This window comes from Sarcophilus harrisii, chromosome 2, assembly GCF_902635505.1.
Source record: "Sarcophilus harrisii chromosome 2, mSarHar1.11, whole genome shotgun sequence".
Classification (NCBI taxonomy): Eukaryota; Metazoa; Chordata; class Mammalia; order Dasyuromorphia; family Dasyuridae; genus Sarcophilus; species Sarcophilus harrisii.
In genome coordinates this window covers 43908890-43935772 of record NC_045427.1, presented here as the reverse complement: position 1 = coordinate 43935772, position 26883 = coordinate 43908890, and the positions used below count along the sequence as shown (strand labels likewise).

The 26883-nt window shown below is 33.5% G+C and overlaps 1 protein-coding gene across 2 annotated transcripts in view; it reads left to right on the top strand.

The window, feature by feature from the left end:
* The window catches only part of NFAT5 (nuclear factor of activated T cells 5), a 121376-nt gene that overhangs the window by 14450 nt on the left and 80043 nt on the right, over window positions 1-26883 (top strand). The gene's annotated exons all lie outside the window — the stretch shown is intronic.

Genomic DNA, 26883 nt, shown 5'->3' with positions numbered 1-26883 from the left:
AAATGATTATCTTCGATTGTGTAATTGAAAAGAAAACTTAAATTTGCAAATGATGGGTGTTTTGGTTTTCTTTCTTTTTTTTTTTTTTTGCCCTACATTGGCAAATTCAAAAATAGCAATATTACAAGTTAAACTTAATTGTATGTATAGTTCAGTGGTGGCATGAGCTTAGGAAAAAGTGGAAATGTATATAAGTAGGGAGGGAATATACCTTCTCTCCTTGAAAATACCTTGATCTTATTTAGAAAAAAAAATTCAAGGGAAATGTCTCCCAAAATTAGTATACCCAAAATAATAAATACACTAAATTGCAGTATTCATGTGAAAAATTCCAAATTTCAAATATCTGGAATATTTTATGAATAGATTTTAGAGACTTTAGAATAACATGTCAAAGAATTGTGATTTTTTTCATGAGAAAACTTTTCCACCCATAATGGCAACTCTATAACTTTTACCCTTAAAGACTACCTTGTGGCTTAATGAGGTTAAGTGATGGCTCCTATGGTCAGATTGGAGTAATTGTGAGATTGAGAATTTGAGCCCAACTGTTCTTGAATTTACACAAGTAAAGTATATAGATAGAAAGGCCCAAATCTTGAAAATTTTAAGCAGGTTTATGAATAAGAAACATTCCAGAAATACACTCTAGTATCTTACTTACCCAGAGGTCCTTTTACCTAACAACTCTATCTGAAACATCTGTGAGAACTAAGTAAATGAAAGCTTGCTCATCTATTAGAACTGGATTAAGTGATAGCAGGTACTTTTTTGATCTAATATTGAATAGTTTTCTGAAAGTGGTTTCTCTTCCAGGGACTTGATCAAATATTATAATCGGGTTTCTCCATTCAGAGCCTACTTAATCTTACTGTGGACGCATTTAGCATACTTTTAAAAAAAGTATGTAGGTATCAAATATGTGGACATACTTCAAGATTTTAGGCAATATAATTTTATTTTTACTTTATGGTATATGTATTTTTAAATCTTTCTTTTGTTTTTCTGTGATCTTGATTTTCAGATAAATTTGATTTTCTGAATAAATCACTTTTCTATTCCCTACTTAACAAGCCATCCCTCATCACAAAAAAAGAAAAGATATGAAAAAAAAATTCAGCAAAACCATTTAATCTGTCAGTTAAGCCATTGGGTATATACAGTATTTCATACCCTTGATGCTCCACTTTAAAAAGTAATTATGGTTTATTTTAACATTAATTTTTTAAAGCTTGATTAAAAAAATTGAGTTCTCCAACTTTTTGTCCCTCCTGCCCCTCCCCACTCATTAAGAAGGCAAATAATCCAATATCAATTAAACACATGAAATCATGTAAAGCTTATTTCCATGTTACCTATGATACCAAAAAAGGAAAAAAAAAAAAGAAGAAAAATAAAGTAAGTAAAAAAAGTGTACTTCAATCTGTACTTAGAGTCTAAAGTTTTCTCTATGGAGATATATAGCATTTTACTTTGTGAAAATTTCTTGGAATTCTCCTGTATCATTGTATTGTTTTGAGTAGCTAAGTTTTTAATCATCATTACAATAATTCTATTACTATTCCATACATGCATTACAAAAAATTTTTTTTTTCATATCTTTTTTTGTGATGAGGGATGGCTTGTTAAGTAGGGAATAGAAAAGTGATTTATTTAGAAAATCTAATTTATCTGAAAATCAAGATCACAGAAAAACAAAAGAAAGATTTAAAAATATATATACCATAAAGTAAAAATAAAATTATATTCCCTAAAATCTTGAATGTACAGCATTCTCTTTGTTCTGCTCACTTAACTTTGCATTAGTTCGTACATCTGTTTTCTCTGGTTCTTCTGAAACCATACCTGTCATTTATTATAGCACAATAGTATTCCATCACAATCATTTACCACAACTTGTTCAGCTATTCCCCAATTGATGGGCATTCCTTCAGTTTGTAATTTTTTTGTCATCAAAAAAAGAACTGTTAAAAGGGCATTATTAAATTGTTAAAAAGGTTATAAGGGCATTAAAGTCCTCTTTTTCTTTGATTTCTTTGTGATACAGACCTAATAATGGTATTATTGCTAGGGTAAAGTGGTATGCAACATTTTATAGGCCTTTGGGCATAGTGCCAAATGGGTGGTGGACAATAGGGTCTTAGTGTATCTATTTTCCTGTATCTTTTCCAGCGTTTGTAATTTACCCTTTTTGTCAGGTTGGCCTGATAGCTATGAAATGCTACTTCAGGGTTGTTTTAATATGCATTTCTTTAATCAGTAGTAGTTTAGAGTATTTCTTTTTTTTTTTTTTTTTTACATTATGATTGATGTTTGAGTTTTTTTTTCCTAAAAGCTGCCTATTCATATCCTTTGACCATTTATCAGTTGGGTATTAGCTCTGATTTTTTGTAAATTTGGCTCAGTTCCTTATATTTTGAGAAATGAGATCTTTAGTAAAACTTATAATTTCCCTTCATTTGCTGCTTTCCTTATGATTTTGGCTACATTGGTTTTTTAAAAAAACTTATACAAAATCTTTTTAATAATATGTATTCAGAACTATCCATTTTACTTCCCCATAATCTTCTATCTTTTGTTTGGTCATAAACTCTTACTTTATCCATAGGTATGATAGGGAAATTTTTCCATGCTTCTCTAATTTGCCAGTGATATCACTCTACCTAAACCATGTACCCATTTTGACCTTATCTTGGTATATGGTGCGAGATATTGGTCTATGCCTAGTTTCTGCCAAACCTCTTTTTAATTTTGTTAGGACATTTTTGTCAAATAATGAATTTCTTCCCCAAAGCTTAGATCTTTGGATTTATCAAATACTAGATTACTGCAGCCATTTATTGTTGTATGTTATATGTCTAATATATCCCACTAATTCACTATTCTAATTCTTGGGTCAATACCAGATTGTTTTAATGATTACCACTTTGAATATAATTTGAATCTGGTATTGCTAAACTACCCTTCCCTCAGAATTTTTTTTCATTGATTTTTTTTGATATTTTTGACGCTTTGTTCTATATAAATTTGGTTATAATTTTTCTCACTCTAAAATAATTCATTGATAATTTGATTGGCATGATGCTGAATAATTTAATTTGAATTGTCATTTTTATTATATTGGCTCAGTCTATCCATGAACATTTATTGTTTCTTCAGTTATTTAGATCTATATTTATGAGAAAAGTGTTTTGGAATATGTTCATATAGTTCCTGGGTTTATATTGTCTGCAGTTATTTCCATTACAATTATATATTGCACCTTGTTCAGCCATTCCCCAATTGATGGGTATTCCCATAATTTTCAGTTCTTTGGTATCACAAAAAGAGGTGCTGTAAATATTTTTGTACATGGAAGTCTTTTTTCCTTTTTTTGATCTTTGGGATACAGATGTAGTTGTGGTATTGCTGGATCAAAGGATATTTTATGACCCTTTGGGCATAGTTCCAAATTGTTCTCCAGGATGGTTGGATAAGTTCACAACTCCTTGATGGTGATCTTTTAAAGATTGCAGAGAATGCTATTGTTTCTCAGCCCTTAACCTCCAACTTTCTCTGTTTTTCTATCTATTTATCTATCTGGCCTTCTTCCCTACCCTTTGGGCTTACGATTAGGACCATGTCTTAAACCCAAATCACATGCTCTGGTAGACTGACCTACAATAGGTCCCAGACCAAGTCCCACTTGATCATAGTTTGGGCCTGATTGGCTTCTAGAGAATGTAAATAGCAGTTGTTTCTGTTTGGCCAGAAATCCTGAGGGTCTTTCTCTTGTAGATTGATTTTTTTTTTTTTTTTTTTTTGACTAAGTAAAAGTGACCATTCTCTGCTTCATTTCTTCTTTAAAAAAAATTAAATAATAGCCTTTTATTTCCAAAATATATGCAAAGATTCAAAATTCACTGTTGCAAAACCTTGTGTTCCAAAATTTTCTCCCTCCTTCCTCTTTCCCCCTTCTCCTAGACAATAAGTAATCCAAATAGGTTAAACATGTACAATTCTAAACATTTCCACAAATATCATGCTGCACAAGAAAAATCAGATAAAAAACCAAAAAGCAAATAAAAAAAGTGAAAATATTATATTGTGATCCACATTCAATACCCATAGCCCTCTCTTTGGATACAGATGTCTCTCTCCATCACAAGTCCATAGGAATTAGCCTGAATCACCTCATTGTTGAAAAGAGCCATGTCCATCAGAATTCATCATCACATAATCTTGTTGTTGCCATATACAATGATCTCCTGGTTCTACTCACTTCAGTTAAAATCAGTTCATGTACGTCTCTCCAGGCCTTTTTAAGAATGAAGAACATTCCAAATCACTATTAATTAGAGAAATGCAAATTAAGACAACTCTGAGATACCAATATACACCTGTCAGATTGGCTAAGATGACAGGAAAAAATAATGACGAATGTTGGAGGGGATACGGGAAAATTGGGACACTGATGCATTGTTGGTGGAGTTGTGAACGAATCCAACCATTCTGGAGAGCAATCTGGAATTATGTCCAAAAAGTTATCAAACTGTGCATACCCTTTGACCCAGCAGTGCTACTACTGTGCTTATACCCCAAGGAGACACAAAAGAAGGGAAAGGGACTTATATGTGCCAAAATGTTTGTGGCAGCCCTGTTTGTAGTGGCTAGAAGCTGGAAAATGAATGGATGCCCATCAATTGGAGAATGGTTGGGTAAACTGTGGTATATGAATGTTATGGAATATTATTGTTCTGTAAGAAATGACCAGCAGGATGAATACAGAGAGGCTTGGAGAGACTTACATGAACTGATGCTAAGTGAAATGAGCAGAACCAGGAGATCATTGTATACGTCAACAACGATACATGTTGTTGTATGAAGATGTATGAAGAGGTATTCTGATGGAAGTGGATTTCTTTGACAAAGAGACCTAATTCAGTTTCATTTGATCAATGATGGACAGAAGCAGCTACACCCAAAGAAAGAACACTGAGAAATGAATGTAAACTGTTTGCATTTTTGTTTTTCTTCCCAGGTTATTTTTACCTTCTGAATCCAGTTCTCCCTGTGCAACAAAAGAACTATTTGGTTCTGCACACATATATTGTATCTAGGATATGCTGCGACATATTCAACACATATACAACATATATAGGACTGCTTGCCATCTAGGGGAGGGAGTGGAGAGAGAAAGGGGAAAAATTGGAACAGAAGTGAGTGCAAGGGATAATGCTGTAAAAAATTATCCTGGCATGGGTTCTGTAAATAAAAAGTTATTATATAAAAAAAAGAATGAAGAATAAACAACAATTTTCCAGATTTCACTTTATCATTTCATAGATGTAATTTCCCATGTTTCACTGCATTTGTGTACCAGTCCGAATTTATGAACATCTACTTTGCCTACTACAAAAAAAGGCATAAAAAAGGTGAGATCGTGAAGAGTTGGACATGACTGGAAAATTATACAACTTGCCTCTGTGAAGAAATCCAAAACAGTCCAGAAAGCATCTCAACCAATTTTGCTTAAAATTGGTTTATAGAGTGATTAGAAATGGATGGATCGGTATTGGCTAAGGAATAGATTAGTTGATCAGTGGAATAGATTAGGTTCAAGGGATAAAACAGTCAACAAATATAGCAACCTAGTCTTTGACAAACCCAAAGATCCCAGCTTTTGGGATAAGAACTTACTGTTTGATAAAATTGTTGGGAAAATTGGAAACTAATATGGCAGAAACTAGGCATTGATCCATACTTACCAGACACCAAGATAAGTCAAATGGGTTCATGACCTAGGAAAAGAATGAAATTATTAATAAATTAGAGGAACATAGGATAGTTTACCTCTCAGACCTGTGGAAGGGGAAGGTTTTTATGACCAAAGCAGAACTAGAGATCATTACTGATCACAAAATAGAAAATTCGATTATACTAAACTGAAAAGTTTTTTGTACAAAACAAAACTAATGCAGACAAGATTAGAAGGGAAGCAATAAACTGGGAAAATATTTTTACAGTCAAAGGTTCTGATAAAGGCCTCATTTCCAAAATATATAGAAATTAACCTTAATTTATAAAAATCAAGCATTCTCCAATTGAAAAATGGTCAAAGGATATGAACAGACAATTTCAGATGAAGAAATTGAAACTATTTCTAGTCATATGAAAAGATGTCCAAGTCATTATTAATCAGAGAAATGCAAATTAAGACAACCTTAAGATCACCACACACGTGCTGATTGGCTTATATACCAAGGAGACAAAAAGAAGGAAAGGGACTTATGGGATGCGGAAAATTGGGACACTGATTCATTTTAGTGGCTGTGGAATAATCCAACCATTGCGACAATTGGAAATGGCTTGTAAACGTTATAAACTGTGGAATACTCTTGATCCAGTCTAGTGTTACTACACTAGGATTATATCAAGAGATTGGAAGAAGGAAGGGACCTGTATGTGCAGTAATTGTGGACCATTTGATAGTGGCTAGACCTGAAAACTGAATGATGTCCATAGTTGAAGATGGCTGAAATAAATTGTGATGATGAAAATTTTTGAATATTACTGTTCTTAGAAATGTACCATTTGATCAAGGATGATTAAGCAGCAAAGGCAGAGAGACTTACACGAACTGATGTAAGTGAAATGAGTATTGACCAGTTCAGTTATATTTACCTTCTGAATCAGTTATCGATGTGCAGTCCAAGATGGATTTGGCTATCCTGCAACAATCTAGATCACCAAATCATTTCAAATATGGAGCAGTAATGAACTGAACTAGCTATCCAGAGAAGGGACTCTGGGAGAAGGAAAACCATTACATTGAATTCAGTCCTATATTTATGCAGACGATCTTTGATTTCCTCACAAGTAATTGTACAATAATTCAAAGTCTGATTATTAAACAAAGCAAAAATAATGAAATTTTCATGATACTTATTGTGTATCTAGTTATATGTAATTTCCATGTTAACATGTCTACTGGTCATCCTCCGCCATTTATGAAGGGCTTGGTACAAAAATGGAAAAAAGGAGTTGGAATTGTTAATGCTGAATACCATGTATATACCTTCCTTTAAGAAATCAAACTAAAAAACTCAAACCAATTGCTAAAATTGGTTTATAAAAAGAAATGGATCTTTCAGTGTAAAGGCAGATTAATAGAGAGCTTTGAATTTCAGGTTGAGACTGAAGGATTTGGACCTCATTTATTGAGTAGTGGAGTTCTGTTGGAGGTTTTGAGTAGTAGAGTGTAATGTTCTTCTCTAAAATATTAAGTTCTCTGGGAGTAGGTTCTTAGGGGACTTCTGGAGGCAGCCTTAGTTGCAATTCAAAGTAATAATCACTTCAAATGGAAGCAGGGATTAAAGTCCAAATCCTTTATTGTTTCCTTCAAAATAGCCTGGTTAGCTTTCTTAGAGGCCTATCTCTCTCGCTTGGTTCCAAGCGTTCTTGCTGCTAATCCTTTGTCTCTTCCAGTTTCAGCCTCTAGCTCCCTCCCAATCTCCAGCCAACACAAAAGTGGAATATGGAATGAATCTGACTCCACTTCTGAGAGTGGGTTTGTGGGCTTCTGACTTGTGAATCTCCTCCACTGAATCCTGACTTGTGAATCTCCTGGATTCCATCCTGGTTGAGGTTCCTAGCTTATATATATATATATATATATATATATATTAAGATTACATATATATTATTATATATATTATATTATATATATTATATATAAAGATTATATATATAAGATTAAGATATATATTAAGATTATATATATATTAAGAAATTAAAGGTGTGAATCTTAAAGATGTGAAAGGTGTGAACTCTAATAAGTACTAAGTACATAAGCATTGTCTCTATCAATTCCAGTGACTTAGCACCTTGTTTCAAGTTCTGGCCCATAACAGTAGAGTGCCATGATTTTACTTACTTTATTTAAGTTGCCAATTTATACATAAATTGAAGGCAAGAAAAATCTAACTGGAAAGCAGAAAATTCAGGGAATTGTTCTAGTGAGGTGAGAAGTACTCGGAGTAAAACAGGCAATAGAAATTGTTGGATTATCTGCTGACATGTTCTAGTAATAAGAAAAATCCTCAGCATATGGGTGGCAAAGAAGTATTTAAAGCTAAATGATGATCATTTAGCTAATGGATTTTGGGGTGAAGTTTTATATGTCTTTATCTTAGCATTAGCCCTTTTCAGTTTTGTAGGAAAAATCCAAGGTATTTTTTAAAAATTATTTTTAATTTTTTAGATTTGTGATGACTTCTTTTTAAGATATTTGTAAAATAATTTTTTCTTTGTGGTCTTGAAGGTTGACAGTGTTTTGTCTAGGTGAGGATAGTTTGGTAATTTTCCATACTGATATCCTTCAAATTCTCTTTATTTGCAATCTGTCCTTTATGGGAAATTATCTTGTATAGTTTCAAAAAATGAGTGTATTTTAGATTCTTTATTTCATTAGGGTATTTTGAAAATTTTATAATTCTTTAAATTTTCTTCCTTTGCTTTGATCTTTATGTTCCAAATTTTTAATCATTTGTATAATATGGGCTATCTTTTTTCTTTTCTGCATCATTCTGTTCTTCAGTGAAACAATTTTTTAAAAATTGGGGCTACTTTTAATATGGATAGGTAGAGGGATAGCTAGGTGCAGCAGTGGATAGATCACCAGCTCTCAAGAGAGATTGTTATAAATTGTCAGTAGTGCCATTTGAATCCTAGAAAACTTAATTTTCACATTTTTTTGAATGTGTCAGCTGAAGTATGCTTCTGTCTTCTCTCGATCAGTGGTCATTCCTTGATGGGATATTGCATGATCCAAGTACTTGACTGACACTGTAAAACTAATATTTATCAATTGGCAACTTCAAACCAGCTTCCTCTTGCTATTTCCAATACAACATTAATTTTTCTTTGTATCTTTCTGGTGTCTTTCCAAAGACCATAATGTCATTCAGTTATACCGGTATATTTATGTACTTCATATCTTCAGCTACCTTCTCTATTAGCCATTGGAAGTACTCGTAAGATACCTTCTTGAAGCTTAAGTTTAAATTGATGAAATCCAACTAGGCAGAAGGAAGCTGTCTTTTTTTTTTTTTTTTTCCTGCCATTGGAACCTGATCATATTCATTTCACAAATCCAGCATTTATTTTTGTAAGACTTGATGTTCCAAATTTTTCTCCCTCTCTTCCATAGCTCCTCTCTCCTCAAGACAGCAAGTAATTTGATATAGATTAAATGTGTGCAATATTTCACAAATCCACAACTGAGAACTTCTAATTGCCTAGCAAGTAGCCCAAGGCATCTTGAACCCATGGCATGGTATGCTAACTTAAGTCTGCTTGTTCAGTGTAGTTCACTCCCTTTTAGATTTTATTAGCCTTCTTTGTTGTCAGTACAGTTTTTCCTCTTTAGGATTTTACTTATGGCTTAAAGATTGTTAGATTCATTGATACCACAGTAGTGAGTAGTTTGGTCAAATGGTTTCTGAGAGATAGGAGGGATTTTCTGTGACCTCTTTCAAAAAGGTCTGGAGTCCCTAATGTAGGTTTCATGTGTTGTTCCTCGGGCATATTCCAGATCCCATTTTTGCAGTGAAAATACCTCCATTCTTTTACTCACTTAATTCCTTAACTAGTATTTCTATTCTACAGGAGGATTCCCAGAGTTAAATTTACCAGAGTTTGAGAAATCAGAGCTTTGATGGCATTTTCTGCCACTATTTGCTTCTATTTTTTTATATGTGTATACAAGGTGCTTTAAGCAGCAAACTGGAACAGTTATGTTCTGGAACAGTACTGTACTGGAACAGTATGTTATTAGAATCTTAAATAAGGCGGAAATGATGCTGATAACTCTTGACTCAGAAATATTCTTTGGGTCTGGATATAATAAAGCCAAAGAACTCACTTCCCTGTCAATACTCATAACTTCCTTAGGAAACTTCGTTCTAATGAAGCAGATAGTTCTTTTCTCCTAGTTCATAAAAGTGCTAACCCTTTTAGAAGCTATAGTGGGTTTTCCTGAAGTGTTTTTTCTAGAAAGATTGAATCCCAATGGTCATCTGGGATTTACTATCCAACGCAACAGTGTATTTCACATTACCAATCTTTATTTACTGTTTTGTCTGTGTAAGGCCCTATGTGTTCAAGTGAAGGAACCTACATGTTACTGCTCTTGAGGTCGTTAGTGTCTTTAAATTCTGGGGTGAGTTCCAGTTGTGGTTCATTTTTTTTAATGACCTGCTTTTCTGGTATACAGATTTTCCCTTATCTATGTGGCAATCCCTTCTTGAGTGCATCTGTTATTACTGCCTCAATCCAGACCATGGTTGAAGCATAGGGTAAACCCTTTCCTTGTTCTTTATATTGGTAGTATTCTTGCATCCAACAGTTGTTACTTCTGGTCCTTTGATCCCTGCTTCTCTTAAATGGTCTTGACACTAGTCTATTTCTGCAAGTACTCCTAGGTACTTGATATTTAATTTAAGTGATCGTTCTGTGTTTTCTTGCCTAGTTTTGATACATTGTTTTATCTTCTTTGCCAATATTTTATTTAAAAATTTTTCATCCTTATTCATTAAGGATATTGGTCTTCTCTTTCCCATTTTAATTCTGTCTTGTTAAGTATCAAAGACCATATTTATATCATGGGCTAAATTTGTTAGGATCCCATATTTTCTTATTTTTTGCAAATAGCTTTTGCAATATTGGAATGAATTGTTTTTTGAATATTTGGTTGAAATCCCTTGTAAATCCATCTGGTCCTGAGGGTTTCTTTTTGTCCTTTAGAGGTTCACTTATGGCTTATTCAATTTATTTTTTTGAAGTTGGATCATTTGAACTGTTTCTAGTTTTTTTAACTTAGATATTTTACATTTTTGTAAATATGCATATATTTCATTTAAGTTGACAACAGTTTTTTAGAATAAATTATTTTGTCTCCAGTTAGTTTTGGTTCTTATTTCAATGACTGTTGAGTTTTTTTGTCTTTGCATTATGGTCAGTAAAAGATATGTTTAATTTTTCTGCATTTATTTATGAGATTTTACGCAATAGTAAGTCAGTTTTTGTAAAGGTGTGACATACAGCTGAGAAATGATGTATATTACTTTCACTTCTCTACCAGTAATCTGTAGGAGGTTGATCCTATCTAACTTCTCCGAAATCCTTCCTTCTTTCTTTCCTTCCCTGTGAAAAGTATGCTATGAAATCTCATGCATTTATACTTTTACCCTTTCTCCTTATATAGTTTTTCTTTTTATAATTCACTAAATTTTTTACATATTTGATTTTTAAAATTTTATATATTTTTATTAAAGCTTTTTATTTTCAAAACATGTACATGGAAAAATTTTCAACATTAACCCTTGCAAAATCTTATGTTCCCGTTTCCCTGTTTCCTCCATCCCCTCCCCAGATAGCAAGTAATCCAATAAATATTAAACCTGGTAAAAAAGATATGTTAAACCCAATATATGCATACATATTTATACAATTATCTTGTTGCACAAGAAAAATCAAATCAAAAAAGGAAAAAATGAGAAAGAAAATAATATGTAAGCAAACAACAACAGAAAGAATGAAAATGCTATGTTGTGATCCACACTCAGTTCCCATAATCCTCTCTTTGGGTATAGACGGCTCTCTTCATCACAAGATCATTGGAACTGGCCTGAATCATCTCATTGTTGAAGAGAGTCATGTCCATCAGAATTAATCATCTTATAATCTTATTTCTATGTATTATTTGATCTCCTGGTTCTGCTCATGAATGTAAGTTTCTCTAGGTCTCTCTGATATCATCCTGCTGGTCGTTTCAAACAGAACAATAATATTACATAACATTCATATACCATAACTCATTCAGCCATTCTCTAACTAATGGGCATCCACTCAGTTTCTAGTTTCTTGCCACTACAGAAAGGACTGCCACAAACATTTTTGCACATGTGGGTCCCTTTCCCTCCTTTAAGATCTCTTTGGGATATAAGTTCAGTAGAAACACTGCTAGATCAAAGAGTATGCATAGTTTGATAACTTTTTGAGCATAGTTCCAAATTGTTTTCCCAAATGATTGGATCACTTAACAACTCCACCAACAATGTATCAGTATCCCAGTTTTCCCACATTCCCTCCCACATTCGTCATTATCTTTTCCTGTCATCTTAGCCAATCTGAAAGGTGTGTAGTGGTACCTCATAGTTGTCTTAATTTGCATATAATTCACTAATTAAAAAATTATTACTATAAGGTTTAAATTGCACATTGTCTAAATAGAATATATAGATTCAAGTTATTTATTGCAGAATGATCCTGAGTAAATCACTTAATCTCTGTCTGCCTCAGTTTCCTCATCGTAAAATGAGGATAATAAGAGCATCTAACTTTCAGAGCTGTAAGAACAGAGTGAGATAATATTTTAAAACTCTTTGTAGGTCTTACAATTTGATATAAATGCTAGCTGTTACTATTCATAGAATCAAATCCTAGATGCTCAAAATTAAAGGACGGTAGTAAATAAACTGATAGATTTTTAATCACCAAAAGAAAAATATTTTTGGGAGAATTCAGATGTGACCTTTTGTAAATATTTAAGTGATAAAATAGTCAGATTACCTCTAGTAGATTTGAAAATTGAATTGATAACATGTATAGTTATAATTTTTTTATTTGCACAGTAAAAATATTAATATTTCATAGTCCTAAAGCAATGAAAATTTCTCAATAATTTGTCAGAAATTTGGCTGAAAATCAGCAAGTGTGAACTCTGACCCTCATTCTTTGCAACACAGAAACTCCCCACCCAACTAGATCTTAAGAAAGGTATTGTCTTTGTTGTGTTAAGTACATAATTATTAGATAATAACTAATAATAAAAATTTGAAAAAAGTTAATGAAGTCCTCAAATGATAGATTATATCTAGAGCCAACAATTTTTCTTTGCTAAAAGACCCAGTTAAAAGGCATTATAAATGGGTTTATGTTCTACTTATTAATACAAACATATTACATGCTTCTTTTAAGCTGACTTAATAAAACTTTTTGGGGGTGAGGTGAGGCATTTACCCAAGAGTCACAGAACTAGTAAGTGTCAAGTGTTTGAAGCCGTATTTGAGTTCAAGTCCTTTGGATTCTAAACCATTGTACCATCTAGCTGCTCCAATTAAAAAAAATGAAAAAAAAATTACCAATAATTTTTATCTTTAAACAAATTTAAACTGATAATGCATTCAAGTTTGTTCTGTAGCTAGCGTTTTAAAAGATAAATGTGTGCTGTAATAAAAACTACTTTATTTTTATTTATTATCTACAGTTATTTTATTTTATTTTTTAAGGCTTTTTATTTTCAAAATATGCATAGATAGTTTTCAACATTCACCCTTGCAAAACCTTGTGTTCCAAATTTTTTTCTCCCTCTCTTCCCCCAACTCTTCCCTAGATGGCAAGTAATCCATATGATAAACATGTTTGCACTAAAACAAATTTCTATCATTATGCTATACAAGAAAAATCAGATTAAAAAAGGAAAAAATGAGAAAGAAAACATAATGCAAGCAAACAACAACAAAACAAGTAAAAATACTATATTGTGATTCATACTCGGTCTCCACAGTCCTTTCTCTGGGTGCAAATGCTTAATTGGCCTGAGTCAAAGTGCTGTTAAAAAGAACCACGTCCACCAGTATTGATCATCATATAATCTTGTTTCTGTGTACGATGTTCTCTTAGTTCTACTCACTTCACTTAGCATCAGTTCTTGTAAGTCTCTCCAGGCCTCTCTAAAATCATCCTGCTGATCCTTTCTTATAGAACAATAATATTCCATAAAATTCATATATACCAGGGGTCCTCAAACTATGGCCCGTGGGCCAGATGCAGCAGCTGAGGACATTTATCCCCCTCACCCAGGGCTATGAAGTTTATTTATTTAAAGGCCCACAAAACAAAACTTTTGTTTTTACTATAGTCCGGCCCTCCAACAGTCTGAGGGACAGTGAACTGGCCCCCTATTTAAAAAGTTTGAGCTCCCCTGATATATACCATAACTTATTCAGCCATTCTCCAACTGATAGGCACCACTCAGTTTCCAGTTTCTTGCCACTACAAAAGGGGTTGCTAAGAACATTTTTGCACATGTGAGTCCCTTTCCCTCTTTTAAGATCTCTTTGCGATACAGGCCCAGTAGAAATACTGCTGGATCAGTGGATTTACACAATTTGATAACCCTTTGGACATAGTCCCATATTGCTCTCTAAAAGGGTTCACAACTCCACCAGCAATATATTAGTGTCCTAGTTTTCCCATATCCCCTCCAACATTCATCATTATCTTTTTCTGTCATTCTAGCCAATCTGAGAAGTGTATAGTGATACCTCTGAGTTGTCTTAATTTGCATCTCTGATCAGTAGTGATTTAGAGTATTTTTTTCATAACTAGAAATGCTTTTAGTTTCTTTATCTGAAAATTGTCTGTTTATATCCTTTGACCATTTATTTATCCTAAATTTGCCCACTTATATCCTGTGACCATTCATCAGTTGGGGAATGGCTTGTTTGCTTAGAAATTTAAATCAATTTTCCATATATTTTAGAAATTAGTCCTTTGTCAAAACCCTTGGATGTAAAATTTCCCCCCCCAATTTACTGCTAATCTTGTCTGCATTGGTTTGTACAAAAACTTTTTAACTTAATATAATCAAAACTGTCTATTTGCTTGCATTTCATAACTAATTCTTCTTTAGCCATAAATTCCTTCCTTCTCCACAGATCTGAGAGGTAGACTATCCTTTGTTCTTCTGATTTGCTTATAGTATCACTCTATATTTCTAAATCATGAACCCGTTTCGACCTTATCTTGGTATAGGGTGTTAGATGTGGGTCAGTGCCTGGTTTCTGCCATACTAATTTCCAATTTTCCCAGCAATTTTTGTCAAATAGTGAGTTCTTATTCCAGAAGCTGGAGTCTTTGGGTTTATCAAACACTGGATTACTATAATCATTGACTATTGTGTCTTTTGAACCTAACCTATTCCACTGATCTACTACTCTGTTTTTTAGCCAGTACCAAATAATTTTGATGATCATTGCTTTATAATACAGTTTTACATATTTAACATATATTGGTCAACCTGCTATCTGGGGGAGGGGATGGGAAAGGGAAAAAGTGGAACAAAAGATTTTGCAACTTTCAATGCTGAAAAATTACCCATTCATATATATTGTAAATAAAAAGCTATAACAAAAAATAATATAGTTTTAGGTCTGATACAGATAGGCCACCTTCATTTGCCTCTTTTTTTTGGGGGGGGGTTAATTCCCTTGAACTGAAAACTACTTTTTACTTGATCTTTACTTGTTAACTTTAATTCCACCCACATTCCTATATGGTCAAATTCTATGGGTTTTACTTCTACAGTAGCTTTCTTTCTCTCTACTTTTACATCAGTTCCCCTAGTTTAAATCCTCATCACCTAACACTTGGATATTGAAATTGTCTCCTTACTGTCCTTTTTTCTCCTCTTCAATGCATATATAACTGCCCAAGTTGTCCTGATGCATAGGTCTGACCATGAAACCTCTTTCCTTGATAATCAATTTTCTTGTATTAATTATTGCACCATAAAATAAAAATGTAGAGAGATTTTCCACAATCACACTTTAGCCTGTCTTTTCAACTTTAGTTCATATTTTTTCCCTCTGTACATTCTTCATTCCAAGCAACTTGAAATGCCAGGTATCTGAATTCAACATTCTCTGTCCAGTGCATTTGTGAAATCTGTCCTCCAACCATGTAACCCCTCCTTCATCTCAACTTTTCAGTGTCTTCTTTCAAGGTATAATTCAAGTACCACTAACTCTGTGAACTTTACCCCAATTTCTTTCAGTTAAAAATATTCCTTCCTTCCTTACATTTTCCTGCAGGACTTTCTTTGTATGTCTTCTTTGACCCCATCCCACTGTGTCCTAGGTTATACTTACTTTCACATATGTTTTCCCCAAGTAGAAGAAAAACTTTTTGAATATAGGAACGATAATTTTTATTTCAATATTTTTCATGCCTAGCCCAGTGCTTCAAACTATTAGTTTCTAATGAATATTTTTCAATAGACTTATTACAAATAATTTAAATTGAGGTACATCTTGTGAACAAATAAGCTATTGTTGCTTATAATTATTATTAACTCTTAATAGTAATTACTTTTACATAATACTCCTCCATTCTATTTCCTTTACATTGACTGTCACCTCAGCTTTGGAATGCATTCCTTCCTTACCTCTTTACCTTTTGGAATTTCAAGTTTCCTTCAAGATTTAGTCCAAATGATATTTCTTTGGGTCCTGTCCTGATTTCCCCCCTCTCTATATACTCCCCAAGATAATCTTGTACTTCTTTGTATATGCCCGTACATGGGCATGCTCTCTCTCACAATTAGAATAGAAACTTCTTGATGTAGGGACTATTTTGCTATATCATATAGCTTAGAATGGGTAAGAAATAGACAGGGTTGGTGGGGTGGCAGGGACGAACCAGCTAATGCAGGTCAGATGAATTGAAGTCTCATGTAGATACAACTAGTAGAACAGAGCACATAACGCATGAAGAAAAAACTTTTAAGAGTCTTATGTTGTGTGGGAGTGAAAGTGAGAAAGGGCAATACCCTAAGGATATGAAGAAAACAGTTCTCAAAAAAAACTGAAAACTATTAACAGCCATATGAAAGAATGTTCCAAAACACTAGTAATAAGAGAAATGTACATTAAAACAGTTTTGAAGTTTGACTGCTGTGTCAACAAATTGACAAAGATGACAAAGCATGGAAAGAGTATTAGAAGGAAAGACAAGAATATCAGTACATTGTTAGTGGAACTGAACAACTGAGTTGTATATCTATTTTCAAAGCTTTCCTGGAATTATGTAAGACCAAGGAAGTTATTTATAAAAAGAAAGACTCCATAGACACTAAAATATTTTATAATGGCACTTTCTGTGATAGTAAAGAACTAGAAACAAAGCAGTGACCATCAATTAGGGAATTGTAAACAAATTGTGTTATGTGAATGTAATGGAATATTACTATGCTGTAAGAAATTGGGCAGCCAGGGTGGTATAGTGGATAGGGTGCCCAGCTTGGAGCCAGGAAAAATTGAGTTCAAATTTAACCTCAGACATTTATTAGCTATATGATCCTGGGCAAGTCACTTCACCCTATTTGCCTCAAATAGGGGCACATCTGTAAACATCTGTAAAATGAGCGAAAGAAGGGAGGGGCAAGCCTCTTCAGTGTCTTTGCCAAGAGAACCCCAAATGGGGTTACAAAGAGCAAGATGCAACTGAAATAACTGAACAGCAACAACAGAGGAATGGTATGTAGTACAGAGAAACCTGGAAAGACTTGTATGAATAGATTCAAAGTGAAATCAGGTCAAGAAAACTGTACCTGATGACTACAGTGATGCAAATTATTCCTTATGTCTGGAATGCTCTCCCCCTTTCCAAAATTCATTCTTTGCATCACTGTAGTCATGGAATGTGTGGAGTTGTTGCCATATGGTCAGACTGTAGAAAATAAGTGGAAGGAGATTTCTCATCATGGTATAGTTTTTATAACATGTTGCCTCTCCCATTAGAATGTAAGATCTTTAAGGGAAGGGATTATTGTTGCTTTTCTTTATCCTGACACATAGTAAAATCTTAATAAGTGTTTGTTGAATCGATGGTGTGTCATTTGTCCTCCATTCAGGTAACTTGCAATGGAAAGAATTTGAATTTAGAATTTTTAATGTTGACTCTGCCACTTTCTATCTGTTTGGCTCTAGGCAAATCACTTAACCTCTCTGATCCTTGATTTTTTATCTCTACCATTAGAGGATGACTTGGATAATTCTCTCCATTTCTAGATTATGATATTATGAAGCTAATTATGTTTTATCTTTATGCATTTTTCTGACAATACATGAATCTTTAATAGTTGAGTTATAGAATTAATATGCCAGAATAAATGTTTGTCATAGGCAGCAAATGGTCATAGAATTTCATCTGAAATAACAGAATTTTAGAGTTGGAAGGGACCTTAGTGGCCATCTAGTCTAATCTATAATGGAAATGAGTGACCAGTAAGTATAATTTATTGGGTAAATGGTCATCCAATTTCCTCTTGAAGTCTCTGATGAAGGACAACTCCTGACCTCATGAGGCAGCACATTCCACTCCTGGAAAGCTCCAAATGTTAGGAATTTTTCCTGCTGTTAAATTTCTATTTTTAAAAAATTACATTTATTGCTGTTGTCCTGCCTTAAAGACAAAGAGGATAAGTGCAATCACTTCTACATTATAGCCATCCTAATGCACAGATAGGTATCACATCTCATTTGCTGAAAATAGAGCAATTAATAACTTCTGGACTTGTCTTGCCTTGACTCCCTTCCATCGCCCAGCTTTCTTTTCCAGAATTAATATGATCAGTCAACAAGTATTGATTAAGCACCTACTGTGTGCCAGGTATCAACAGTTCCTGCAGCTGATCATCATAGAACATGGACTAAATGTTCTTTGCTATCTTGATTGCCCTTGTGTACTTGTTGTTAAGCAGCTTCAGTTATGTCCAACTCTTAGACCTCTTTTGAATTTCCCCTTACATTCTCAGATTTTACCTTTTCTAAGAAATACATCATTGATATATTTGTTATTAACCTGAAATTAAAAGCAAGAGAGGGAGGGGTAGTTTGTGTCACACCAATGAGCTTCTCTCACCTCACTTTTATCAGTGTAGGTTTTGAGACATTTAGCAAGAAATTTTAGAGTATTCCATCAAATTATATGAAATTTTCATTTTGCAGTCTCTGAATAAAAGTTTACTTGTTAGGACTGAAATTTTTAAATTTATGTTCAAACTTTTTTAAGGTTATGTTGACAGATGCCATATCAGTGACCAGTGACTTATTATCCATTTTTCTAAACACTCTATTTACATATTAATTTTCTGTATTTGCTATTTCTGGCTGATAGTTATTCAGTTGTTCTTTGAGTCAAGCTGCTCCCTCAATAAAAATTTTTGGGGGCCTTCTAGGAAACTTAAGGCTGAAGAAAATAATGGTGTTTAGGATGTTAAGATCAGATGATTGTGTTGCAGAGCAGAGAGAAAGGGAAAGAATGACCTAAAATTTCTCTGCCTCATTTGTGACTAAATACAGCTTTTACCTGATACAGGCATCTTTTCTGTTAAACTACTTTGTAACAAAGTCTGTATGTGATTTAAGATAACTAAACACACTTTTGACCTTAAGATGGGATCTCACTTAGGTTAACATACCTCACTTTTAACACTGCAATTTTTAGATGTGTTAATTGTTTATGAAAATAAAGATGTCACTGAGATAAAGTAAAGAAAAACAAAAACCCAAAACTTCAGAGTTCTTACGAGTATATTTAGAAATATCTTTTCATGCTGTGCCAAATTTGCATGACTTTTCATTTTAGCTTTATACAGTATTTATTTTTAAAGTACAAAATATTTGTGCTCTAATGTTAACCATTCTTTTTTTGATTTATTGAAATTTAGAGAATAATTATAAAACAAGCTACATACATCATTTATTCTGTTTCTTTCCCCAAATGAATGGGCATTCCTCGTCTTCTTGTCTTGGCTTTATTTTTGTACATTTGTTGTCCAAACTGCCTCTTCAGTTACCTACTATTAGTAAATCACCAAAGACTTCAGGTGAGATGAGTGGGAGAGGTTGAATTAAAGGAAATAGAAAGTGAAGGTGTATGGTTCAAAGTTCCTAGTCCAAATTAATTTCCTCTTGCTTGTTAACATGAACCCTCCAACCCAACTTTCTTAGTAGACTGTTCAATACACTAATTTGCCTAGCAGAATTTTTAATTGTATTTAATTGTATTCTTGAATAAATTAAATGAATTTAACTAGAAGACAAGGTCTATATAAGAGCACTTTAAATGACTAAGAAGTTTGTTTTCCTTAGAAAACTAGAATTTAAAGCTCACTAAATAGATCAGGCTCTTTCATTGTGAGATTTAATCTCACTTTTATTTGTGGTGATACTCCTTAGAATAAATATACAGCAGACTTATTTTCTGTCTTAATCAGATTCACTTGTTAAAAAAACCAAACAAAAAACACAAACTGATTTTCTTTCTGAAGCTATTTTCTGAATTTTAGGACAGGAAAATTGGTGTTATCCATAGTATCTCAAATATAGGAATACAGTTTTAAGTTTTCATAACTTGGATAGCTATTTTTAAACGTTTATTTTTGTTTTAGTAGCTTAAAACTGTACTCAGACTTTTTGTAAACCTTCTACACAACAGTGACAAAAACCCCAATCCTTTTTTTTCTTTTAAATCATCTTTTAAAATGTAAAGAGAAGTAAGTCTTATAGGTAGCCTATTTCCTAAAAATAGTCATACTTTTTCAAGATAACTGCTAGAAAATTTTAAATATCTCCTGTAGTTTTTCCGTTCTGCTCTGATTTTTCTTTTCCTACATGATTCATAATGTGTATTAAAAATAAATAAATTTACGTGGGAAAAAATGACACTGCCATTCTGAATGCCAGTAACCCAGGCTTACATTTCAGTCTTCTTCAAATCTTTTTTCTTTTCCTCATCCATCATTCTTTTTCTGCATTGTCATCTGTATCTCTTGCCTATTTTTTAATCTTGTTATCTTCAGCTTAGTTCAGATTTTTCTTACCTTTGGCCTAGACTATTTCCTGACTTCTCTTCATTTTATTTACTACTTTCACATTAATTTTCCTTCAGACATAATTGTTATCTGGTAATTCCTTTGCTCAGAAATCTATGATTGTTCCCATCATTTCAAAACCAAATCCTTTTCTTTATCATTGTTTCTTTTTTTAAACATCTCCATTTCCTGTTGTACCCTCTTTTCCATTCTGTCCTAGAGAAGCTGCCTTTTATAATAAAGAAAAAAAAAAAGGAAGAAATAAAAACCTTTACAACTAACCAACCAATCCACAAATCTGATAGTGTGTGAAATATCTACAATCTTATACCTTTGCAAAACAAGTAAAGAATGAATGGGCTTTTCATTTATGGGAGGGGACATTCTTGATCATTATTTTGCAGCATGTAATTTTGATTGTTTTGCTTTTGTTTTTTCAATTTACATGGATGTAATTTTGTTTTCTTGGTTCTGCTTACTTCACTTTGTGTCAGTTTGTATAAATCTTTGCATGTTTCTTTGTATTTATCATGTTCATTGTCACCATTAAATGTGCACATAATTAATTAGTCAGTTAATTTTTATTATTATTATTTTTTTTGCTGAGACAATTGGGGTTAAGTGATGCCCAGGGTCACACAGCTAGGAAATATTAAGTATCTGAGGCTGGACTTGAACTCAGGTCCTCCTGACTTCAGGGTCAGCACTCTGTCCATTGCACCTTATTTTTTTTGTATTTTTCTATAGATAGTTAACTATTTTGGAGTGTATGTATTTGGGATAATTTTTCATTAACCTGAGGTATTTTCTTAGTAGTGGAATCTCTGGTTTAAATTTAGTGTATAGATATTTTAATCACTTATTTTGCACAATATCATAGTGCTTTCCAAAAACATTTGAGGGAGACAATAAGCATTTATTGAGCACCTACTATGTGCACTGTACTAAATGATTTACAAGTATTGCATTTGATTCTCACAATAAGTCCGGGGAGTTAAATGCTGTCATTATCCTCATTTTACTGCTAAGGAAACTTTTTGATTGTAGGAGACAGGTGAAGTGACTTCCCTAGGCTGGTCATTGTCTGGGTCTAGATTTGAACTTCCTGACTCTAGGCTATCACCACTGTATCTCCAATTTAGAACTCTACCAACAGCATATCAGTGTGTTTGTCTTTCCACAATCCCACCAACCTTTATTCTTTCCATTTTTTGCCATATTCTTGAGTGTGATTAAAAACCTCACAATCGACTTGCCTAACATATCTGGCTGTGTGACTCCTGGGTCACAACTTTTCCTCTCAGAGCCATCAATAACTCCAGACTGTAAATTGTTGTTGAACAAGAGCTGAGCCACTGAGGCAGGCAGGGCTCCTTAAGTCATTGACAATTACAGGTGTGGGTAAAAACTCCAACAGCATGGTAATTATTCTCACTGGTTGGGTCAGGAAAGGCACATGGAGGAGGTAATCCTTGGGTTGAACTTTGAAAGAAGATTGGGATTGATTCAAAGGAGTAGAAATGAAGAGAGAGTTCATTACAGCCATGGGGAGTAGCTTGGGCAGATATACAGAGACCAAGATAATTTTTTTGTGAAGAACATTTAAAAGGCTAGACTGTCTGGGCTAAATAATGCTTGAAGAGTAGTAAATCTACAATGAATTTGGAAAGATAGATTGGTGACAGGTTTTGAAAGGGTTTTAATGTGAAGGAAATAAAAATATAATTTTCAGGGACCATAGAGTGAACTCAGTATTTTGTAAATTTAGGGCTGGTTGTATCATCCTTGACTCTAGAATTTTAGGAATTGAGAGAAAGCATATAACAATGGTTTTTAAAATTACTAGTTTTTGCATCATTCCAACAGGATAAATACCACCTCTTCCCATCTCACTATCACAAAATATCTTCTTCTCTCTCCCCCAATTTTATGATGTAGAAGTAGAAGTGAGGAAAGAAGTAGTGTTTTCTATTGATTCACGAGGTTTGGATGGTCTTATGTAGAAAGCCAGGGAGTAAGACTAGAGTGTCAGATACCATCTTCCTGTTCAACTTGTTAATTACAGAGTAACCATTCCAAACTCTCAAAGGATATAGGGTATATTTATTCTTTCAAAATTTATTCAGGAAGCAGTCATCTACCTTTTTTCTTTAGCCTAGTGATTAGTACATCTTACCCTCTTGCATCATGGATTCCATTTATCCAAAAAACACTTAGTCAGTTGAGGACCTAACCATAGAATCACACTTTTGAGACTTTTTGATTATAGGAGACAGGAAAATTTTGGAATTTCCACATTTTCATGTGGAAAAACAGGGTAAATAAAAAGGCTCTCCTCGACTTCCAGCTATAGTCATGACCTTTGTCTAACCTAGGCAGCAGAATTATATACAACACCTGCTTGAATTTGGCCAAGCAAATTACCTGTGACTGCTTAGAGACCCTGGTGACTTGCATACTTAAGATGTGGTTTTCTTATAAGGGCCTATCCTAATTTGCTTCTTTAAACATTTATTTAAATGAAGCTAGTGGTGCTAGAAGCTTCTGGAAATATGAAATCATCTCCATTTTATAAAAATTATTTTTGTAACTCCATTATGGTTCCCTTTTTCCTACTTCTCCCAATGCAAACCCTAGACATTAGGTTCTACATTGGTCAAAAGGGACAAGAGAAATTACTAAAAGCTTTATAAATAAGACACAAAAATGTTTACATTGTCTTGTAAAATTAAAAAAAAAATGATGAAAGGTCTCCTAAGCTATTTGTTTTATTTTTGTCATCAGCAGCTAGATATTCACTTAAGTTTGATTTTAAAATTACCAAAAATGGTCTGGCAGGGGCCCCTTGATCATGATGGAATCACCTATCTCTCTCCATGGGTAAGGCTTATTCTCATCTTTCTCAGGACTTTGTATCATCAGGATAAAAAAAGAGGAACATTCTTAAGCTTCACACAGAGGGTACGTGAATGACTCTTAACAGCCAGTTTGTATATCTAGGATGGGCAATACAAAAGGGATAATTTCCTTTTCTTTCTTTTTTTTTTTAAAAGAAGGAATTATTTGTGAATCTTAACTTGCTTATTAAATATGATTTATAATCTTTATCACCTGAAACCTTATTTCTCCAAAGTCACAATGACTTCTGCAGTTTTTGATACTGATGACCACTCTTTATTCTCTGTTGTTTCATGACACTCTTTTCTTTCTTCTACCTAGATGATTGCGTCTTAGTCTTTACTGGATTTTTATCCAAATCATACATGCTAAATGTGGTATCCCTGGAGGCTTCTGTTTTGGGTCCTCATCTCATTTTCCTTTGTACTATTTTTGTTGTAGGTCACACTTAGTGCAAATAACAATTCCCATGAAGTGTTTGCATTATTGAATTTTCATTGCATATTTCCATTGAACTAGAACCAATGATTTTATTTTATATATGTTACACTTCAAATAGTATGAATTTAATTGATGTGGTCACTTCATGTGATTCATTACCTGCATTTATCAGAACATAGAATAGAAATACAGAATATCACTGCATTAACTACATATTATAACACAACATTTGAATTGCCTCTTAAACGGTGCTCTACTTGAGTATGAGGCCAGCTTTATCAATTTTTTTCTAGTGCAGTCTACATCTGAAATAAGATGGAACTTAGCAAAAATACATTATTGAGGTAGATTTGACAAGATCTTGTGAAGCAGAATTGGCAATTGATTGACTGCAGGGTAAGATTGACAACCAAAGAGAATGGAAGATAATGGTACTCTTGACTAAAACAGTTGATGAAAGGCTTGGACATAGTGAGCATCAAATACTCTCACACAGAATGAAATCAGTTGCATTTTAATATATAGGAAAAGGCTTTTCAATAGCAACAGATCTTTATGTAACAGAAAGAATCTTACTAATTAAACATCTAATAATAAATGTCAGACATAAAACAGAAAGATGTATGTTTACAAAAGGAATTTACCACTCTGAAGGAAAGGAGATCCAACATGGAGTCTAGATTGAGAAAAAATTCCCAGTGGATTATAAGGTTTTCCTCATAGTCCTAGTTGTGTTGTTTGCATCAAACCTCAAGATATTTTGGAACTTCCAAGAAGAGATCTATAATGATTCAGGTATTTGGCCTTCCCATCCATATAGAAAAGTCAAATGGAGGAAGAATGACTATTCTCTACATTTTAGCATACATTTGGATGGACACCATATAGAAATTGCTCAGGAAGTTGAATATCAGTGACCGACAGTGTTGCACTCAGTTTGAAAAAAAAGAGGAAAGTAGTCTGGATTGCTTTTGGGAAATTGCAAAGCTTATTTACTGACTCAAGTTTGCCATGAAAGCAAAGGGCCATTTTTTCCCTAGTATTTATATTTTACTTGGTTTGCTGTTTGGCAACAAGCTCCAGAATACCTGTGCCTCTGGATAACTAAAGATGACTATCACACAGAGAGCAATGGAAAGGGATGTGAACAGGTTGTAACCTGTGACCAGCTTTGAAGAACAGGTTTTAAAGAATTGTATGTTAAAAAGAAGATGGACTGATCATATGGCAAAATCAAGGGATAATAGGGAATAGTGTTCTACTAGTATTCTCATTGTTTTGAAAGAAAGCAAGAAAGAAAGACCTTGGCTATAATGGCACATTGATTAGCCCTCCTATGCTAAACTCTTAGGTGAAGATGGACAAGAGTTGCATAGAAAAGCAGATGTAGGCAGGTTGTGAGCTATAAAATTGGAGGGAATTCCTCAATGAGATCATGTATCTATTTGATTTTTTTTTAGTTTGAAACATGTAGAAGATATTCAGTTTGAAATGTTCCATAGGAAGTGCAGCTGAGGAGACAAATAAAAATATTTGTGAGAATCATCTGCATAGAAATATTCATATATCTTGGGAACCATTAAATTCACTAAATAAAGCCAATATAGAAACACAAGAGAAGGGCTGGGATAGCACCTCAGGGTACATAGACAGTTAAAGGATGTGATGTGGATGGAGAGTCTGAGTCTAAAAAGGATGGTCAGACAAGTAAAAAATGAAAACCAAGAGAGAAGTAGTATAAAGAAAACCCAGAGGAGGAGATGATGGGAAACAGTGTCATGCTATATTTAGATCAAGAATGATGAGAATTGAGTGGAAAAAGATAATCAGACTTGATAGCTATGAAGAGATCATGGGTAATTTTGGAGAGAGTAGTTTCAGTGGAGTGATGCAGTTAGAATATAGGTTGAGAAGTAAATGAATGGAGAGAAAGTAGAGCTAGTGAGTGTAGATAGCTTTTTCTAGAAGTTTGGCTAAGAAAGGGAAGAAAAATATACAACTAGATCTAGGTAGAAAGAAATAAAGGATTTTTTGTTGTTTTTTTTTAAGGATGAGAGGAAATAGGTGTATTTATAGACGTTAGAAAAGAAACCAGAAGACAGGGGAAAATGGGGGATAAGAAGAGGGGTCAAAATGAGAGGAGATAAGGTCAAGAGTATGTATATGTAGAGGTCTTGGCCTCGGTGAGGAAGGCCAACTTTTGGTTAGAGACTGGAGGCATGACTTTGAATTGAATTAAATTAATATTTATTTCTTTATTAGTATCCTCTAGTATGTGTCTTTAAAAATTTCTATATAACATTTGTAACCAGTTGAAATCAGGGATATTTCATTTGGTAATTTTAAGTTCATCCGTCAATAAACATTTAATAAACATATCTTGCTAGATACTGTGCCAAATTGATCACATTTTAGTCTTATGGGAAAACCATGTTTTAAATCTCAATTGATGTAGAAATGACCATAACTATTTGCCATATCCTGATACCAGTGCCTTTTACTGGCATTGATGTCCCCTTATTTGGTAAGGAAATACTATTTTTAAGTGATTTGACTTATTTTATAAGGTAAATGAATAGACTTTGGGGGGGGGGGTGTCTAGAAATAGAATAGTTTCCTATATTGTTTTGGTTAGAAAATATGTTCCAAATGACTGATGTTAGAACTTTAGAAATGTCCCATTTTACAATTTGGGGAGAGCTGTATTTGTTTCAGGGTTATTCTTACTGATATGCCTTTAATAGAGAATATAAAAGAACAAACTTTATTAACCTTTGCTTGAAGGATATCAGGAAAGCCCCTCCTTTTTGCCCTCTGTCCTTATTTTCTTCTTGAGTGGGAGC